The 20,271-nt window shown below is 43.1% G+C and overlaps 1 protein-coding gene across 12 annotated transcripts in view; it reads left to right on the top strand.

The window, feature by feature from the left end:
- The window catches only part of FARS2 (phenylalanyl-tRNA synthetase 2, mitochondrial), a 538,848-nt gene that overhangs the window by 476,589 nt on the left and 41,988 nt on the right, over positions 1 to 20,271 (top strand). Inside the window, exon 9 of one of the 12 annotated variants that reach the window (XR_009604835.3) lies at positions 15,300 to 15,463. The exons of the other annotated variants lie outside the window; for them this stretch is intronic. The gene's annotated coding sequence lies outside the window, so the exon portion shown is untranslated. The remainder of the gene's footprint in view (positions 1 to 15,299; positions 15,464 to 20,271) is intronic. 12 annotated transcript variants of the gene reach the window in all.

The following is a 20,271-nucleotide window of genomic DNA, read 5'->3' as shown; positions in this document are numbered from 1 at the left end:
CATTCCAATAAGCTTTCTGAAAGGAAGAGAAAGTCAAGGGACAATGTATGACCTGCTTCCTAGCTTAGGCTGACCTCCAGTGCGTGACCACAGGACCTTTGGGGTCATGGCAGTGTGACACTATGGTGGCACTGCTGGGTTGGGACTTATTTGTTTGTTTGTTTCCACTTATTCTCTTTACCTTTCCCTGGGAATGGACAACATTGACAAGAAGGTGGCGAGTTGTGTACCTGTAGGCGAGGATGCACTGTGTTCCCAGAGGTAGCAGTGTTTTGGTCATAACACATCAACACATTTCTGTTTCAGTTACCCAGCCAGAAGAAGCCAAAGAGGTTATGCAAGTAAACTAGAAGAACACTACTCATTTTAGCAAACGTTAAAAATTTGTAAATTCTGGATATTATAACAATAACATCGAGTTTATTTTAGGTTCATTCTTTGGTAGGACATACTTGCTCACCTTACAAATGGAATGGAGGTCTGGAAAGATGAACACTTTGGAAGATAAATTGAATTACCACATTGATTTTCTAAAGTACGTGACGATCTTACACATCCATAGCATATCAAATGCCCGTACCATTCAACATTTCTGATTGTCTTGCTGCACGTTGGTGGGCCCAGGGGGACGAGCAGTTTTCAAGTGGCGAGAGTGCTGAGTATCACAGCTCTACGTCAGCTTTCACAGGAGCCTTTGCATGTTTGGACCGGCCACTGCAGATGTGGGAGAGGCACTTTGACCCTATGGCCCCAGGGGGAGTCTGGCACGAGCATGGAGCACCTGCCCAGCCAAATGGCAGTCCATAGCGCAGAGCAGAAGGGCATACATAACACGGTCTTGCTCTACCATGTTTTTCAAAGCCATGAAATTCAGTCCATATGTTTAAATCTCTCCTTGGCTGATTGCCTTGTGCAGTTGATATGTACAGTACAACAAAATAAAAATAAAAAATCTGTTTTGGAGCAAACTTGAATGAGAGAGAATGCCGGAGTTCTGTGTGGAAAGCGTGTGTGAGCATATAAATCCCATTGTGTGTGTGTGTGTGTGTATGTGTGTGTGTGTGTGTGTGTGTGTGTGTGTGCGTGTGCGTGTGTGTACACACGCGCACACACACTCAAGCTGTGCTTTCGGAGTGCCATTTATAAAATATTTATCATGGTTTTACTGATTTAGGTTCATGTAGAGCCTTTGTTATTGAAAAGGAGCCACAGCACTTTGCTAATTTAAGATGCTAAGTGGGGGTATAAGAGTGAGAACCACAGATGACTGCGTTTGAATCCAGAGGGAAAGCTGGCAGTCCCATTAACATTAGCAACAAAATGTGGCCATCTCTGGGTTGAGCCAGTCTTATTCAAAGGCATCACCGAAGGAAAGGGGTCTAGAAGGATCATCTGTGGGCTTTATTCTTTTTTGTCCCAGCACTTGTGGCCTTTGGGGGCTCAGCCAGACTTTCTTCTGGCATGAAGCTGATTACTGCGGCTATAGTTGGTCTCCTTATATCTCACTGCTCCTCCCAAATCCCCATCTGTAGCCTGAAACCAAAAAGAAAACTCACTCACTCACTCACTCACTCACAGAATACAGAAACTTTGAAGGATAATACCTCATATTAAGGAGAATCCTAACAATTGAGAAACACAAAGCCAACAAAACATCAGGAAGTGTCAGGAAGCTTTTATTGAGCATCTACTACTTGTTCATAATTACTGTGATTTCTGAGGGAGATACTGAAGAAATGGATGCTCCTGAAGGAGCTGATATAAGAAAACAAAAACAGTTGAGAATAATAATACGTAACTGTTTACTGAGCATTTCATACATGCCAAACACTATTCCACATGCTTTAAATGTATCAACCTCAGGGTGCCTGGGTGGCCTAGTCAGTTAAGCGGTCAGGCTCTGGATTTCGGCTCAGGTCATTATCTCGCAGTTCCTGGGATTGAGCCTCGTGTCCGGCTCTGCGCTGATGGCATGGCACCTGCTTGGGATTCCCTCCCAGTCTCTCTGCCCCCACCCCGCCCTTGCTTGCCCTCTCAAAAATATATTAAAAAAAAAACTTAAAAAATAAATAAATAAAAACAAATGTATCAACCTCATTTAGCCCATATATACCTAGGTTCATGTAGAGTCTTTGTTATCCCCTATATTGTCCCCATTTTCCACCAGGAAGCTGAGATTCAAAGACATTAAATGCCTTGCCCAAGGTTACACAGCCAGTAACTGACAGAGCCAGGATTTGACCCAAAGGATCTATGATGGAGCCTACACATGTAAAAAATTTACAACACATGATCTGTTATCACCTGTATCCTTACCTACTCCCTCCCCAACATGAATTCTTTTTTTTTAAGTGTACAATTACATGGCTTTTAGTGTATTCTACAGAGTTGTGTATCTGTCAATTTTAGAATATTTTTATAACCCCAAAAAGAAAGCCATCAACCCCATCCCCCAGTATTGTAACCCTCCCCACCCCAGCCCTAAGCAACCACTGATCTGCTTCTTATTTCTGTAGATTTGCCTATTCTGAGCATTTCATGTACATGGAATCATGTAATGTGTGGTCCCTAGTGACTGTTTTTTTTCACTTAGCATAAAGCTTTCAAGATTGATCCATGTTGTAGCATGTGTCAGTACTTTGTTTCTTCTTATTGCTGAATGATGATAATAATAGGGCGAATAAATGTGGAGCATCTTTTCACACACTTATTTCTCCACTTATTCTTTTGGAGCTAATCCTGTTTCATCCATAAACACCCATGTATGTACCTATAAAAAAACAAGCAAAAAAGCGTTCTTCAAAAACCGTAACCACAGTTATTTTTATCACTCCCTTAAAAAATATTTAATTATCAAATATATAGTCAGTGTTCAAATTTTCCTGTTTTCCCTGTTTGTTTCATACTTTCTTCTTTCAGTGGTTTGTTGAATTCATATCTAAACAAGGCCCATGCTTGCATTTGGTTGATACATCTCTTAGGCCCCTTTTTGTCTATGGTTCGTTTCTTCCTCTTTTCTTGGTAATTTTTGTTGCTGAAGAAGTTAGGTGGTTTGCCCTATACAGTTTCCTACATTCTAAAACTTTGCCAGTTGCATCCCTGTGGTGTCATTTAACAGGTTCTTCTAGCCTCTGTATTTCCTATAGTAGTTGGATATAGAGACTTCATCAGATTTAAATTTGACTGTTTTGTGGGGAGGCAAGACTACTTCACGGGTGGTGATCTGTACTTCTGTATGTCTCTCTCTTTGTACTGAGCACTGGACTGTACTGAGCTCACTGTACTGAGCACTGTCAGCTTAGTGATAAAGTTCCCCCATTGGCTTTTTTAACTAATGTGTTTGGCAACCATTGGTGAGCATGGCTTAGATCCATTATTCATCAGGGGAGCTTACGTTCCTAATCACACATGTCAAGCGCCTCCCAGGAAGGCAACAGTACGCTTTCTACTATACCCTATTTTCCTTATATTGCAGAAATGTTGAAGGCAGGGAGGTATCAGTAATTAAGATGGCGTTTTACTTTCAATATTAGCTGTGTAAAAATTTATTCACCTCTTCTGTGCTAGACTTCCTGAGGGCAAGAGCTAGTGCTGGGTTCTTAATGTCCACCTCCCCTAAGCCAGGCGCATGGTAAGAGCTTACTAAGTAGATGTTGAGTGAGTGAGTGAATATCCCGTGCTCCTTGCTATGTACCCTCTTCAGAAGATTTCCTGTGATGGCCAAGGTTGGTCACATTTTTGCGGATAAGTGTTTAGTGTCTTCCTGGTTTTCAGATAATGCTACTGTTGAACAGTGAATCAGATGAAACAGGCTGTAACTCTGAGTGTATAATGGTGGACATTTAGAATATCAAATTCAAGGATGACCATTCACGATTCAAGCTGAATTTTTTCTTTTAACCAAACCTCTTTTATTTAACTGAACCAAAAAATATGTGGTCTTTTCCACCCTCATTTTGTGGCCCCAGGTGTCTCATAACTGAATAGTTAATGAAAGCTTGAGCCTGTTCCTCCTGAGCCTGTGAAATCTGTCAGCCCAAAGCAGTGTGGCTCCTTTTTGGATTGGAAAGTAAAATGTTTGTATTAAATTCTGGTTTATTAATTTTATGTTAGGTGTGTTGTAAAAACAGGGACATTTTATTTAAAATTTTTTAATGTTTATTTATTTTTGAGAGAAAGACAGAGCACGAGCTGGGGAGGGGCAGAGAGAGAGAGGGAGACACAGAATCCACAGCAGGCTCCAGGCTCTGAGCTGTCAGCACAGAGCCTGATGGGGCTCAAACTCATGAACCATGGGATCATGACCTGAGCCAAAGTTGGATGTTTAACCAACTGAGCCATCCAGGTGCCCTGGGAAATTTTATTTAGAATCTTCTTGTTCATATGGAATCTTTGGTTCTCCTAAACCAGTGTATGTCCCCGGTCTTCCTATGGAAGCTTTCAGGAGTGTTTCCAACCCCACTTGGAACCTTACCACTTGCAACTTGTGCAGAGCACATTGTTTACACAACATAGTCAGGATCTGAGATTTGTCTCCTGCCTCCCTGCACCCGTTTTACCTGCTGATTCAGTTATACTTGTCTGAAGAAGAACACTTAGATGCTAACATGAGATTTTGAAAGCAGAAGACCATTATTTGGAAAATCTGGGCATGGCAGTTGTGAGGGTACAATCAGTGCCCTTGTGTGTGGACATTCTCTTAGGCCTCAACACAAAGAACTTCATGTGGATTCTTTTGTGGCCAGCCAAATGCTGTGGCTGTCACTAGTTTGTCATTGATGTGACACTAAGAGGAGAGAACATACACCTTTATAATAAAATTCCAAGGGCAGGTTCTGCAACATCATTTGGCTTATCTATAAAGCTGTAGCACAGTGTATTTACTTTTACATGAGACAGCTTCCAAATGTGACTTCTTTTAGTGTGATGCAAGCCATCTGTGAACTTTCTCTGTCATGCCACAGAAATTGCCACAGCCACAATGTCATCTGTCTCCCAGAAGACTGAGAGTCACTTTCAAAATAACTCATGTGCTTTCCTATTAAAAAGTGATGTTTAGGGGCACCTGGGTGGCCCCAGTTGGTTGAGCATCTGACTCTTGGTTCTGGCTCTGGTCATGATCCTAGGGCCGTGGGATTGAGCCTCGCATCAGGCTCTGTGCTGAGCATGGAGCCTGCTTGGGATTCTCTCTCTCTCCTTCTGCCCATCTCTCCCACTCTCTCTCTCTCTCTCTCTCTCTCTCTCTCCTTCTGCCCCTCTCTCCCACTCTCTCTCTCTCTCCTTCTGCCCCTCTCTCCCACTCTCTCTCTCTCCTTCTGCCCCTCTCTCCCACTCTCTCTCTCTCTCCTTCTGCCCCTCTCTCCCACTCTCTCTCTCTCCTTCTCTCTAAAATTAAAAAAAAAAAAGTGATTTTTAAATGGCAGTTAGGCTCCTCTTGAGCATGCAGTGTGGTGAGATCACCTGCATGTTCAATGTGCAACAGCAAAAAAAAGAAAGAAAAAAACCAATATTACAGCAATACCAGTAGTTAAAATTAAAGCAATCATAGTAAACATACTTAGAACCAGTTTTAAATTTTGTATCTGACGTAAGCACTTAAGAAAAGGGAAAGGATAAAAAAAATGGTTGGAGACACATATGGTGATTCTGAGGGAAACTTCTGAGTTCTGCAGGGACTTATATGCTCCTGTCACTGGGTCCTCATATCGCTGGCCTTACTCTAATACTTTGAGCCACTGAGAAAGCTTTGTGGAACATTTTGAAAGAGCAGGGAGGACAGATACAAAGTAAAGAGAATATGTCTTTAGCATGTTCATTTAACATTTATCAAGTACCCAGCATATGCTAGCCACTAGAGTGGAGATTCACAAACTTTTGAGTCTGAAGATCCCCTTTACACTCTTAAAAATATTGAAGCGGGGGCAGGGGGTATATATCTATTGATGTTGACCATATTGAAATTTTAAAATGTGATATTTAAAAATATTTTATTAACTCATATAAAGGTAATAAGGAAGCTATTGCATGTTAACATAAATATACTTTTATAAAAAAACAAAATTGTAATGAAAGAGTGGCATTGATTTATATTTTTCAGATCTCATTAATGTCTGGCTTAATAGAAAACAGCTGGTGTCTTATATCTGCTTCTACATTCGATTTGGTATTCTAAGTTGTTTTAATTGAAGTATCTGAAGAAAATCCGACCTTGCCATATGTTGCTGAAAAAGCGAGAGTGTCTTAATAGCCTTGTGAGAAAATTGTAGATATTCTTTTTTGGTATTACACCAAAACTCAGCAAGTAGTAGTTTCTTAAAAGTTAGCTGCACTTGAACTTGTTGTTAGTTAAGTTAAAATCTATTAGTCTATCATACAATTTGAATGGATTTTTTACAAAGGCATGTTTTTGTGACATTTCGCATTAGTCGGTTGGAAGATATTGGTTGACTGAGTTATGCAGCTCTTTCAAATGTTGACACATTTCATTATCTAAGGTTAAAAAATCACATTTATTAATATCACCGCCATTCTTATCAGAAACGCCTTAAATATCAGGAAGCATTGGCCGATACAAGTTTTCCAAAATGCAGATTTTCACTTGAAAGCTTGATTTTTATCCTTGCCAAAAATTACTATCAGGCCACGTCATTCACTTTTGAGAAAATTTCTGCCATAATCTGTCAGTAGTTGATGGTGTTCCATGAAGAAAGTTGCTAGTTCGTCTCACAACTCAAATGATCACAGACGTGCTTTTCACCCCCATACCACAGTATGGAACAGACAGGCATCCCATTTAGTCACACAGATTATCAAAAAGATATGTACTCCAAGGTCAAGATGTAACAAAGGCAATCATTTTTACTGCTCTTTCAAGGCATTCTTAAGTGAAATGGATTGTTGTTTTTACCTGTAAGTATGAAATGGTAAAAACATTCAATGGCCACTAGTCACATGTCGGTGCCACTGCCACCATGATCAGCATTAGGGGCTCATGGATTTTATCCACCTTTGCTTTTTCACCAACATTACAAATATCAACACGGTGAAAAGTGCAAACAAGGCTTTATTCTTATGAAATTGTTTTGACCTTATAAACCCCTAAAAGGGTCTTGGGGGCCCGCAAAGGGTCTACAGTAGATATTCAGGATGACCTATACAAGACTTTCTTCTTATAGAGGGGCAAGAGAGAGAATTTTGTTCAAAATGCATAGGATCCTATAACCAAACTAAAGCAGGGCTATGCATCAGAGGGGCTATTTTAGGTTGGGTGGTCATGAAAGGCTCCTCAGAGAAGGTAGCATTTCAGGTGAAACTTAAGAGCAGGTAGAACAGGACAGCTAGTCAGGCTCTGAAGCAAGAATGGCTGAAGAACAGAAAGAGGACCATGTCACTAAACGTAGTGACTGAGGAGGACATAGTGTGAGGGAAGGTCAGCGAGAAAGTCCAGGTCCACACTGGATTGGGCCTTAGAAACCAAGGTAAGGAGCTGGCTTTTATTCTAAGTTTGATGAAGACTTGGAGGGGATTGAGCCAGAGTGAAAGGTGACAGCCACCTCGTACTACCCCCAGGAAGTGTGTTTTCACCCATCTTCATACCTCCTTTCTTCTGCAGATGACTATAGCTGGCCTTGAAATTCCAACTGCTGGCTATAAAGGTATGAATGTGGGGCACCTGGGTGGCTCAGTCGGCTAAGCAACCAACCCTTGATTTCAGCTCAGGTCGTGATCTCACAGTTTGTGAGATCAAGCCCCACTTCAGGCTCAGCCCTGCCCCCACTTGCATGTGTTCTCTCTCTCCCTCTCTCTCTCTCTCTCTCTCAAAATAAACTTAAAAAAATAAAGTTGTGACTGTAAGTGGAAAAATCCAAGCGATTACATATAGCATGATACTTTTTATACAATAAAAATAAATTCTAAAAATATTATAGTTGTGATAAGGCTATATAAAAAGGAAACCAAGAGGACAGTAAACAGAAATTCAAAGTTGCGATGACCTCAGATAGGGGAGTCAGGGGGACCAGTTCAGGGAAGACCACACAGAGAGATATAGCTCCTTGTCAAAGTTCCAGTTCTGATGTTGAGTGGTGGTTTTGTGGGTGTTGATTATTTTACCTTATTAAGAACAGATGAGTGAGTGAAAGCAGGCAGGCCACGAATGGGCCAGTCATAAGAGTCCATCAGGAGGCACAGATAATGACTAACTCAAGTGTGCGCATACGGGTTTAATATAAAAAGAGAGTAAGAGTTGAGAAGAAACAAATCTAACACCTTTTTCATTTCTTCACAAACCAAAAGGCAACTTCCTAGCCCATTCTGACCATAGCTGTGTAAATATCAACTGTAGCATCTGGTTAAGAGCTTGGACCTTGGGGTAAAAGTGCTTGGATTCAAATCTTTGCCTTATGCCCTACGAACTGTGCAACCTGGACACAGTACTGATCCTTCCAGCCTCGGTGTTTTCATCTGTAAGGTGGGGTAATAGCAGAATCCCTGACCTCGGGTTGTTGGGAAGATGTACTAGGATCATGTCCATAAAGTGCTTGTTACAAAGTTTCTTGGTCATGTGTGAGGGGCAGGTGAAAATTCTTGTTCCCATAAATACTCTCTGCTTCTTTCCATTTTTTCTTTCTGTAATCGGGGGAAACCAAGAATGAGGCAGGTTTGTTTGTTGTTGAATCTACTCTTAAGAATGTTTGAATTAAATTCTCTTGCCTGAGGATGATATTTTTATTTTATATGATTGTTCTTTGAACAAGCAGTAAAAAACAAAATGAAACTGGAAGGTTCAATGCTTTCTTCCTGAAAAGAGGCTTCAGGGCTTTAGGCCAAAATGTGGCTCGGAGTGAATTTTAGAAGCAGCCACAGCAGGAGGTCTCAGTTGTGAGGGGCCCTGCTGGTGACAGGCACACTCCCCCAGGACAGTGGAAACCCCCAGCAGAGCCCTCACTGGGCTGCCCACTGGGTTACTCACCTGCGGCAGGAAGAGAGTGCGCTAGGTCAGAAGGGAAGGGCTCCCCCTGGGTTCCACGGGAGCCCAAGCCAGGCAAGTGTTGTAAATTTCAGCACACTTTTCCCTGAACTGCCTGATTTAAGTTCTGTTTTACAGCATTTTGGAATCTGCCAGACCTGAGACCCTTTAGCCGACCCTACCTCCCACTCTCAGCCAGTAGCACCCACTGATCTATTTTCTAACCCTACGCATTTGCCTTTGCCAGAATGTCATAGCAATGGAATCATGCAGTATGTAACTTCTTGAATCTGGTTCCTTTCATTTAGCATAATGCCCTTGAGGTCTTTCCATGTTGTTGTATGTGAGTAGTTTTTTTTTTTCCTTTTTATTGCTGAGTAGTATTCCATTGTATTAATGAACCACAGTTTGTTTCTTCATTTTCCAGGTGAGAGACATTTAGATTGTTTCCAGTTTGGGGCAAATGTAAATAAAACTGCTGTAAATATTCACATGCAGGTGTTTGTGTGAACATAAGTTATCATTTCACTTTGGTAAATACCCAAGAGTGGGTGGGATTTCTGGGTCATATGGCAAATGTATGTCTAACTTTGTAAGAAACTGCCCTGTTTCCTAAAGTGGCTGTACCATTTCTCATTCCCACCAGCAACGTATGACACTTCTAGTTCCTTAGAATCCTCACCAGCACTCGGTATTGTCAGATCGTTTGTTTTTTAACCTAATAGATGTAGTGATAAATTATTGTTTTTAATTTGCATTTTGTTAATATCAAATGACGTTGAGTGTCATGTGCTCATTTGCCACTTGTATATCTTTGATGAATTGTCTCTTTGTATCTTTTGTTCATTTTGTTACTTAAGTTGTTTTCTTCTTATTAAGATTCAGTTTATCAATATTTTCTTTTACGAATCATATGTTTGGCATTGTATCTAAGAAATCTTTACCTAATCCAGGACAACAAAGATTATCTTCTAGATGCTTTGTGGTTTTAGATTTACACTTAAGTTAATTTGAGTTAATTTTTGCAGAATGTGCAAGATGTGAATTGAGGTTCCTTTTTTACTTTTTTTTGCTTATGGATATCCAATAGTTTCAGCACTCTCCTTTCTCCTTGTTTTTCTCCTGTTTTGAGAAATCAATTGACCACATATATAGGTCTATTTGGGTTTTCTATTCTGGTTATTTTTCTTTGTCCTTTATTTAATACAACCCTGGCTTGATTACTATTGCTTTATAGGACATCTTGAAATCAAGTAGTGCAGTCCTCTAATTTTGTTTTTTTACAAAACTGTTTAGGGTATTCCTTTGCTTTCCATATAAAATTTAAAATCAGCTTGTTGATTTCTACAAACACTTGTGCTCAGAATCAGATTAGAATTGTGTTGAATATATATATAGTAGTCTGGGAAAAATTAACATCAAAATATTTTGTGTTTCAATCCATGATCATGGTATATGTACCTCATCATTTATTTAGATCTTTGATTTATTTTGCCAGTGTTTATATTTTTAATCACACATATCTAGTACTTATTTTCTCATATTTGTGCTTACGTATTTCAATGTGTTTTCATGCTACTGCAAATGGCATCATTTTTATTATTTTGGTTTTCAGTTGTTGACTGCTAGTTTATAGAAATATAGATTTTTTTTTAAGATTGATTTTGTGTTTTGTGACCTTACTAAGTTCTAGTAGTTTTTTTAATAGATTATTTTGGGTTATCATTGTAGCCAAATCATGACATCTGTAAGTAAGAGAATTTTATCTCTTCCTTTTCAATCCATGCCTTTTATTTCGTTTTCTTGCCTTATTTCACTCACTAGGATCTCTAATAAATTTATTATTGTTTATTACTAATTCTTCATGAGTTTATCATATTGGTCCTCTTGGAAAAAGCTATTCATTCATTCATCAAACATTTGTTGAATATCAAGTGGCAGGTTTTCTACAAGGTACTATGTGGGATATAAAAATAGCTTACCTCTAAAAAGCTTAGGTCCATGTAGGCAATGTAAGATATTTTCCCAAATAAGAATAACACTAGGTAAGAAGTGTGGGTCATGCCATACTCCCTTGGGGTCAGGTTCTAAGTGGGTGGAGCCCTGGTGGGGTTGAGAGAGAAGTCAGCAGTTTTCCTATCCCTGCTCAGAGGTGTGCTCAGCTCCCTTCTTAGAGCAGAGATCGCCCCTGATTGTTCCCAATGTTACAGGTTAGCTTACATGCTAGCCCAGCAGATGGGGTAGGTTTAATAATAAATAAGGCCTGACCAGCCCTAAGGGAGGTAGAAATATGCACCTGTGTGTTATGATTCTGGCTGGAAGGACAATTTCTAACGAACTGTACCTAAGAGAAAAAGTACTCAGTCAACATACTTTTCTTCCGTCAAAAACTCAGAAACCCTAGAAGGAAGCAGCAGGAAGAATGCCCTCCAAAACCCACTTCTTCCAGACCTTGAAGGTCAGTCGGAAATATGGGATGGACTTGAACTCAAAGGGAAGGGAAAATGTGAAGTGGGGGCAGTGGGGTGGGATGCAGGGACTAATGAGGAGAGAGAGTATCATGTACAGCTGTTTGTTATGCCTCATAAGCCCTCTTCTCCTTCCCTGCATGGAGTTCAGTGTCCAGGTTGAAAGGAGGTATCACAGTACATGGTTCCTAGAGCTCAGACAAGGAATAGCTGAGCAGTATGGGAAGAGAAAGCTCCTGGAGCAGAAAAATGGGTAAGATTTGGATATGTGGAAACAGGGGACATTCTAGGCCAACACAGGGAAGAGAGACTAAGGATTACTAGCTGAGAACAGTCATACTTTGGACCCCATGCTCATGCTTTGTACCTCACGTGTGGAATGGAGAAGTGTGAAGGGGAATTATGGGAAGAAAGCTAGAAAGGGACTTTGGAGGCAGGCTGTGTGGGGCCTTGAATGCCAGCCGAATGGGTTGGAACTGAATTTGATAATCAGTGGGAGATGAGAAAAGAATTTTGAGCAGGGAAGGAATTGAAATCTGAGTTTTGAGGCAGCTATTATGAAATGATTCCAAGCATGGACTCTCCAGCCTGGCTGCCTGGGTTCAAATCCTTGCCACCAGCTGTGGGAAGACCTACCTATTCCTCTTGGTGCCTCAGTTTCCACACCTGTAAAACAGGAAAAAATAGTAGATACTTATAAAGATTGAATGAGCTGATACATGTGAAGCTCTTGGAACAGCACGTGGCATGTGACAAAGTGCTGTGAAAGTGTCATCTTGTATTATGCTTATCAGCATTGTCATTGTTGCTATTTTAGGAACTTTAATTGGAAGGAAGGTGGGTGAATCTGAGCGGTTAAGTGACTGCACAGTGGAGCACACCAGCCTTGGGAGGCTTGACTTTAAAAGTCTGGCTGTGCTACCCTTCCCCCCACCCCCACCAAGGCACCAGCTCCAGATTCTCTCCTCTTCTTCCACCCCTGCGGCTGAAACACAAATAGAACCTTGCCCTTTTTTTCTCTTTCAAATCTTTTTTTTTTTTTTTTTTTCATCCTCACTTGGGTCAATCTGGAACCCCTTCGCCAGAGTGTTTAATGCACGTGTGCACGTTCAGGGATGTACTTCCCACATGTAGATTTGGGGAGTGAATTTCAAGTGCCTCACTCTGGAGCCAGCAGGCCCCTGTGCGGGGGATGCAAATTTGATGTCTGGAACCCACCATCAAGATGATAATTATGAAGACTGTAGCAAATAGGAAAATATTTAGACAATAATGTTACATAAAACAAAACCTAAAATTGTGTGTGCATCCCGTAACTGTGTGAAAATAGGGATACATATTGGCAAGGACTGTAAAGAAATGCAGACATGTGACAACATTTGTGTTAAGATGAGAAGGGACATGAGCACATTAATTGCTTTTCTTTTAGCGTTTCTGTGATTGTTTTAAGAATATGCGAAAAGCAGTAAAAAGAAAGGAGGGAGCATGAGGCCCCCCCGGTGCCTAAGAGACCCCCACTGCCCAGCAGGCATTGTTCTGGAAGAGCATGGAGGCTGTGGAAGGGTAGAGGGCATCAGTAGTTAACGAGACTACAGTCCCCAGAGCCGGGGCTCCCTCTCCCCGCTCTCGCCCCAGAATTCACCCGTCTTCTCTACTTTTGGAAGTTCCTAATCAGTGGCTCCCGCACTGGCTCTCAGCAGCAGTGGGCCCCTGTTCTGCACCCACATCACTCCCCAGGAACCAAGGCCCTTCCAGAGTGACATGGAATGAACATGTAACATCCTCGGGCCATCACAGTGATGATCTCAGCTAAACAAACATGATTCAGATTCCATCTTTATCATTATTGTGTGCAAATGGTGTGACCTTAGCCTCTTTGAGCCTTGCTTTTACCATCTGTAAAATGGGGTTTTCCCGTGGGCTGTTGCTAATAGGAAGAGCATGAATACAGTGCTTGGCACCCAGAGAATTACTCAGTAAATAGTAGTGGCTGCTCTGTGGGGTGGGGGGTTGGGGTTGTTATTAATCATTATTAGTTGATTGGAGAGAACCATCATTCAATGGCTAGCTCAAATGCCACTGCCTTCATGAGGTCAGACCCTGTTCCTCTGCCAAGAGCTTTCTGTCTCTCTACTGGTCTCCTGGAACATTCTGTTTATACCTGTTTCATAGCATCTGCTACTTTCTCTATGGTAGCGGTGTCATTTGTATTCATTATCACTTTTCAGAGGTCACGGCATGGTGCTGAGTGGCCAGAATGGAGGAAAGGCCAGGTCAGGGACTTCCTGTTTAAGATCAGAAATGCTACCCTGGTGGGCCTCAGGTAACTGTGAAGCAAGTGCATTCAGGGCACCGTCTGGTGTCCGTCTTTCTGATTCAGGATGCACTTGAGTCTAGGACACGCAGCGAAGGGGAGTCGTTTGAAATGGGGAGGACCTTTCCATGTCCCTCAATCCTTCATGGTCTCCAACTCCACTTACGTGGAGGTGACCCCATATCTGGGTGATCAGAACTTGGCTGTGAACCCACAACACTGCTCAGCCCTCCACAGCAGCTGTGACATTGCTATGCTTTTACCTGTCTCATCTTATGTATCCTCCACCCTCTGAGACAGTGCTTCTTGGAACATTATTGTAGGCACGTGGTAAATATTTAAAGATGTCTGAGTTAATTAATCAAATCAGACAAAGTGGGTCTGAAGGATTCACAGATTGAGGTACCACAAGGATCTCATTTTCAGGTATGTTTTCCTCCAGTGCACTGGGACAGCCTGGAAAAGTTCCTCGAGCTTCTGTCATATCTGCACACTGCCCTGTGTCCTCAGCACTTGGAGATGTAATGCAAGGGGTGCCCATAGAGAATGATTTCTAAATGAGCTTCCTGCCTTAAGGCAAAGGTCGATTCGCTGTGCAGTTAGAAGGGCCACCAGGTGAATGAAGCTGTTAGTGGGGAGGTAATGTGGATGAAAGGTCATGGGAGCTTGGCCTACTGTGGGCGCTTAATGGATGCTAAATAATTGAAAGAATAAAGAGAGATGGGTGAGTGTTGCATTGATGAACCCATGATGAACGAAGGGGGTCTTAGAACATTTGCAAATTGGTCATTAATGTTTCATCGACAGTGTCTGCATCCTTTGTTAATTTTGAATGGTAGCCGGAGTTTGCAATCACAGGGTTGCAGTTCCATGAGAAACTTAAATAGAGGAATTATGCCTGGCTTGCAATCATTTGGGTTTATTTCAAAGTAGTCTAATAGCTGGCAATGGCCTACTGTCCCTTACTAATGTGCTTAGAAGGGACTCGGATGCTTTCACATTGTGACATTTGGAGGCGAATTATGGATTTTAGAGCATTACAGCTTTATCAGGTGTTTTTTCTTTCTTTTGTGTGTGTGTGTGTGTGTGCTTTGCCTATTTTTGAAGCGAGGTTTGCTAAAGCTGAAATGACTGTTTATTCATGATGGGGAGGGGACAAGGAAGTATAGGGAATAATAATTCTATTCATCTAGAAAGAATGCCTTCTTCAAAATGATTTTTGCTGTTGGCAAAACTGAGAACATACTCACATGATTCTCTCCCTGCAGTAAGTGACAGGAAAAACACATCGTGCGCTGTGGAGAGCTATAACTGGCAGTGAATTGGTCTAAATCATAAAGAAAGCCTCCGTTTGCACAGCTCACTGTACTTCAGGAGAACCTGGCTGGAGGAAGGAAATGGAGGCTTGTTTTAGAATACGAGAGCTATCAGGCCCAGTTGTGAGCCTCCTGTACTTGGGCTTTTCCAGGAAACAACCAGGTAGTTGCCCAGTGTGAACTATATTTTTTGGTAAAATTCTCTGCTCTCTGCTGCCCTGCCTTCCATCAAGGGACCCTGCTGTGTTGAAGCTGTCCGCCCTGAAGCCACCTGAAACCTTGCCTGAGCTCTCCAGTCCTTCTCTCGTGGACTTTTGAAGGTCCCCCTTGTCTCCAGCACTGGGCAGCATGCTTTTGACCATGGCCCAGGCTGCAGTCTGTACCCAGGAAGCGGATGGTAGGTTCTGAGGACTCTCAGCACTGCAGTGCTCACTCATCCTGCAGATGGCTATTATTTCCATTTCTCACAACTTAACTGAAAGGGGCACTTAAGCAAAGCAAGCATTCAGTCCCAGGGAGAATCAATCTTGCTGCTGCAGGAAGGAGCCAAGGCCCATGCAGCCACTACATGGAGTTGATTTTGAGTGTATGTTGACTCAACTTCCTCTCAAGGTAACTAAAATGAGTAGCTTGTGCTAATGAGTGAGGTGGACGCAGAGTCCCATCAACCCCTGGCAGGGCTCATGAGGGCCTGTTGAGTGTCCTTGGCCGTCCCAAAGGTAGAGCCAAGGGCCAGGCACCCCGGCTGGCCAACACCAGCTTTGGGTTGAGCCAAAGCTCCAGCCCAGCCACGGGAGTCTCAGAGCCTACCCCTCGGCCTGACATGGACTGCACAGGGAGCACAACACTGGGGAAACTGGGGCAGGAATATCAAAGAGATGGGGACAAGAAAGCAGGGGTAGGCACACAGTCTTAGAACAGAGAGGGTTGTTCAGAAAAGGCAACACGCATCCACCTGCATGTGTTTTTGAAAGGTGAGTATGTGTTCATTTTATTTTTCTCTTGGAAACGTTTAGGATATATGGCAATGCTCTGCACTCCTCTGTACTGAGTTCTGTTTCCATCCTCGGCTCCTCTCTCTCTTTCCCCTCAAGGGGTGGGCCCTTGTTCTTTTTAGCACAAGCCATCCACGCTTTGGTTTTGTTTTCTGTTTGCTTATTTTTGAAGCACAGATTTCCAAGTATAAAATTACTCATCATATTCCTTCACTTACCCTCAGAAAACTTGCCTATTTCCCAAGGGATTGACCTAAATCACTTTTTTTTTTAATTAGATATAATTTATTGTCAAGTTGGTTTCCATACAACACCCAGTGCTCATCCCAACAGGTACCCTCCTCAATGCCCATCACCCACTTTCCCCTCTCCCCACCTCCCCATCAACCCTTAGTTTGTTCTCAGTATTTGAGTCTCTTATGATTTGCCTCCCTCCCTCTCTATAGCTGTTTTTTCCCCCTTCCTTTCCCCCATGGTCTTCTGTTAAGTTTCTCAAGATCCACATATGAGTGAAAACATATAGTATCTGTCTTTCTCTGACTGACTTATTTCACTTAGCATAATACCCGCCAATCCCATCCACATTGCTACAAATGGAATACTACTTGGCACTGAATCACTCTTAAGCAGGGTTTGTCAAGCTTGGCACTGTTGACATTTCAGATCGGATAAGTCTTTGCTGTGGGCACTGTCCTGAGCTTTGCAGGATGTTTACGGCCTCCCTGGCCTCTACCTATCACATGCCGTGAGCAACATGCCCCCCACACACGCCAGTTGTGACAACTGAAAATGTCCCCAAATCTTGCCAAATGTCCCCTGAGGAGCAAAACTCACCCTGTTAAGAACCACTGCTCTACAGGAATTATGCCAAGGCTGCCCTCCCATTTTAAACATATGCCAGTCCACTTGGTGGGATGGGTTGTTCTTAGTTACCAAACTCTGCTTATTATTTCTTCATTTATTCACCTCTTTACCCATTGACCCATCCATCTGTCTATCCAGCTCACCAGCCAACAATCCATCCATGGAACAATAGTGCCTTTGGAGCTAGACATTCTTGAATTTAAATTTTGGCTCTCCTACTTACTGACCTTAGACTGAACTTCCGTGAACCTCACTCTCTCCATCTGTATGTAGGAAAGGAGAAAGCAGTGCCCAACTCGTGAGACACAGAGCAGGACTGGGATTAGACTGGGCTTTGTGGAGATGATGATGGCTTGGAGTTGGGGAAAAACAGATGGTGGAGATTCTGAGTGGAAGGCAAAGGCCAAAAGGTGTTGAGGAGAGACTGAATTGGGATGTGTTTAATGAGCACTGAGAAGAGGAGGTATGCATCTGAGATTGCAGGATTGATAAGATTTAGAAGTGGAGGCCAGAGAAAGTGAAGAGTCTAAGGTGATCCCAAGTCTTTGAGAGTATCTGGGTGCCTGGGAGAATGATGGGCCATGACCAGAGTGATGGCACCCAGGGAGATGCACAGGCATGGAAGGAGGGGGTGACTCAGTTTGGACTAGCTTGAGACTGAGCCCCATAGACATACAGTTAGCTGGAGGTGCTGAGCAGGTGTTGGGGAATGTGGGCTTGCATGAGAGGTCAGCACCCAGGTTCTCTACATAGAGGTGGTCACTTGAACCATGTGCTTGGACAAAGTGAAGGGCAGAGAAGAGAAAAGTGCCAAGGTTAGGTCCTTTGGGAGCACCCGCATCAAGGTAAGGCAGGCCATATATGGGAGCAGGTGAGGAGGTTGTAAGAGAGTGCAAATCCAGAGCCCAAGAAGGAACAGTCAGAAGCTTACTAAGGTTTCCAGGAACACAGGGTCATGGGAGGCTGAGAGAAGTTTCAGAGGGAAAGATAGGGTTGACTTTGACATGCTCAAAAAGGTCTAGATGAGTGAAGATGGAGTTACAGGACTCTCTGGTGGACACTGAAGGTCACCAGAGACTTAAATACATAGTTATAGGAGAATGGTGTTAATGGAGTCCCCATACTTAGGAACTGAGGGTAGAGGCAAGAAGTATATTACATTTCAATAACTTTTTCAGTGAAAACAAGCACTGTAAAAGAGTTTCCTTTAAAAAAATTTTTTTGAGAGAAATATGAGCCTTTTTCAGGGAGAAGGAGAGATTGAAGATAGATGAGACGATTAATGAGGAAACAGCAGGAGATCGAAGGCACTAAATGTTTGGGAGAAGATGCTTGGGAGGAGGATATAGATGCTTCTGTTTTTGAGAACCATGGGGAAGGGAGACTGGAAAAGAGAGACACATATGGGTCAGTCCTTAGGAAGATGATTTCAACCAACCCCAGGCCTAGATCAGTCTATAAAGAATGAGGATTTACAGGGTCAAAGGGATCTTTGTCCAACTAGAACTGTTTTCCTTGGATTTATTTACCCAAGATATGTCATAGGGCAGTAATTCATTATCATCGGTTTGTATGTCCGAGCACAAGGCCGGGAGAGAGAAATTAAGACTCCTTCTAAGAACTCCTGTACAACTGACAAAACTGTTCTTCACAAAGGATGGATTATACTATGAGCTGGTGATCTTTCAGAGGTCATGAGCTAAGTCTTCACTTAGTCACTCTTATTAAATGGTTCTTCTGTTAATAGTAAATTTGCCTCCCCAAATCATTGCTATTAATAACTTTATTATGTGCTTCTTATAGTCTAAGAGCTTCACATGGGTTAACTCAATTAGTCACTCAGCCCTAGAAGGTACATTAAAGATGAGGAAACTGAAGCACAGCAAGGTTAAGTAACTTGCTTCATGTCTCACAGCAACTAAGAGGTAGAGCTGGTATACCGACCCAAGCAGTCTCTGCAAGCACGGACTCTGAGGCTACATGCTCATTGTGTGGGGAAAACACTGAGACCTGGACGCAAGTGTGACTACCCTACCCCCCCCCCCGGCCCCCCGCCCCAGGTAGACCAATAACCCTTGGAAATTCAGCTGACCTGAGAAGGTGACAGACTTTGGGCATTTAAAAGAATTGGGGCATAGGGGTTTTTAAAAAGGTATGAAGAAGCTGGGAAATGAGACAGACCCCAGGGACCACCACTCAGAGGAAAACACCTCTCCTCCCACTTTCCCTTCCTCCTTCTCCTGCCCTCCTCCTTTCCCTTCTTTCTCTTTTTCTTTGTGGGTCCTCCCTCTCTCCATACAGCCCACAAAACTTTCCCCTTTCTCTGCTGGGAGTAGGACCCCAGATCCTCAATACCCCATGCCCCAGACCCTGCCCAGTGCTCTCCCCAGCACACTCAGGCCATCAGCCCCTGCCCCCTGGAGTAGGAGCCATAGATCCTATGTGATGGAGCATTTTTCACAGGCAGGGGTGTGGTTTCTAGTGAGAAGTTTTACTTAGTCCTGCCCTTTGATGTTCTGCACATTCTTCTGTGGGTAGTGTCCTGTCCAAGGGGCAGAAGTTGGGCTGTGTTGTCTACTGGAGCTCAAAGTCCCTCTGCACCGAAATTCCATTAGAAGCCTATGCGGCCATCATGTTGGGGCACACTGTTTGATCTCCGTCTTCTCAGACATTCTTTCCCATTAAAAATTGAAGATCATAAAAATAGGGCCCCTTGGTCCCTCTCAGGTCCTCAACATTTGTTAGCCACAGCTGGGAACCTTTATCTGCTCGATGGCCCACAGTGATTTATCACATCATGTGTCGTCTGGACCGCACCGAGACCCTGCCTCGTGTCACCCACATGAGGAGAACCTACCTTCCCACAATCGCTGCCTCCTCTGCTGCTGTCCTCTTCAGGGGTCCTGCTGACCCCATGGCTGTGACAGGCTTGCAGAGCTGCCCCTCAACCCACAAGGTTCCAAGTGTGTGTCACTGGCCCAGGCCCCTGCCTGCACTCTGCCCCTCTGGAACTGTGTGTACAATTTTGCATTGCTTCCTAATGTGCTTCTTTCCCCATTGGATTTAAGAAGCCACTTAAATAACACAGCAAACATTATATAGCACCTGTCATGTACCAGTCAGTGTGCTAGGTGTTGGGGACACAAAAGTGAATGAGCAGTCGTTAGAAGTGACAGACATGTCAACAAATGGTTCTGGTGACACCAGACACAAGTATAACGAGGGGTGCATGTGGGATGCTGTAGTGATGAAGCATGCAAGCCCCCCTTGGGGAGCAGGGATCACCTGGCATTTAGCCCCCTGGGGTGCCGTGAGGCTGAGAGGTTAATGCTTGAAACCGCGTGCA

Source organism: Panthera onca, chromosome B2 (genome assembly GCF_046562875.1).
Source record: "Panthera onca isolate mPanOnc1 chromosome B2, mPanOnc1 haplotype 2, whole genome shotgun sequence".
Lineage (NCBI taxonomy): Eukaryota > Metazoa > Chordata > Mammalia > Carnivora > Felidae > Panthera > Panthera onca.
This window is presented reverse-complemented; position numbering and strand designations above follow the sequence as displayed.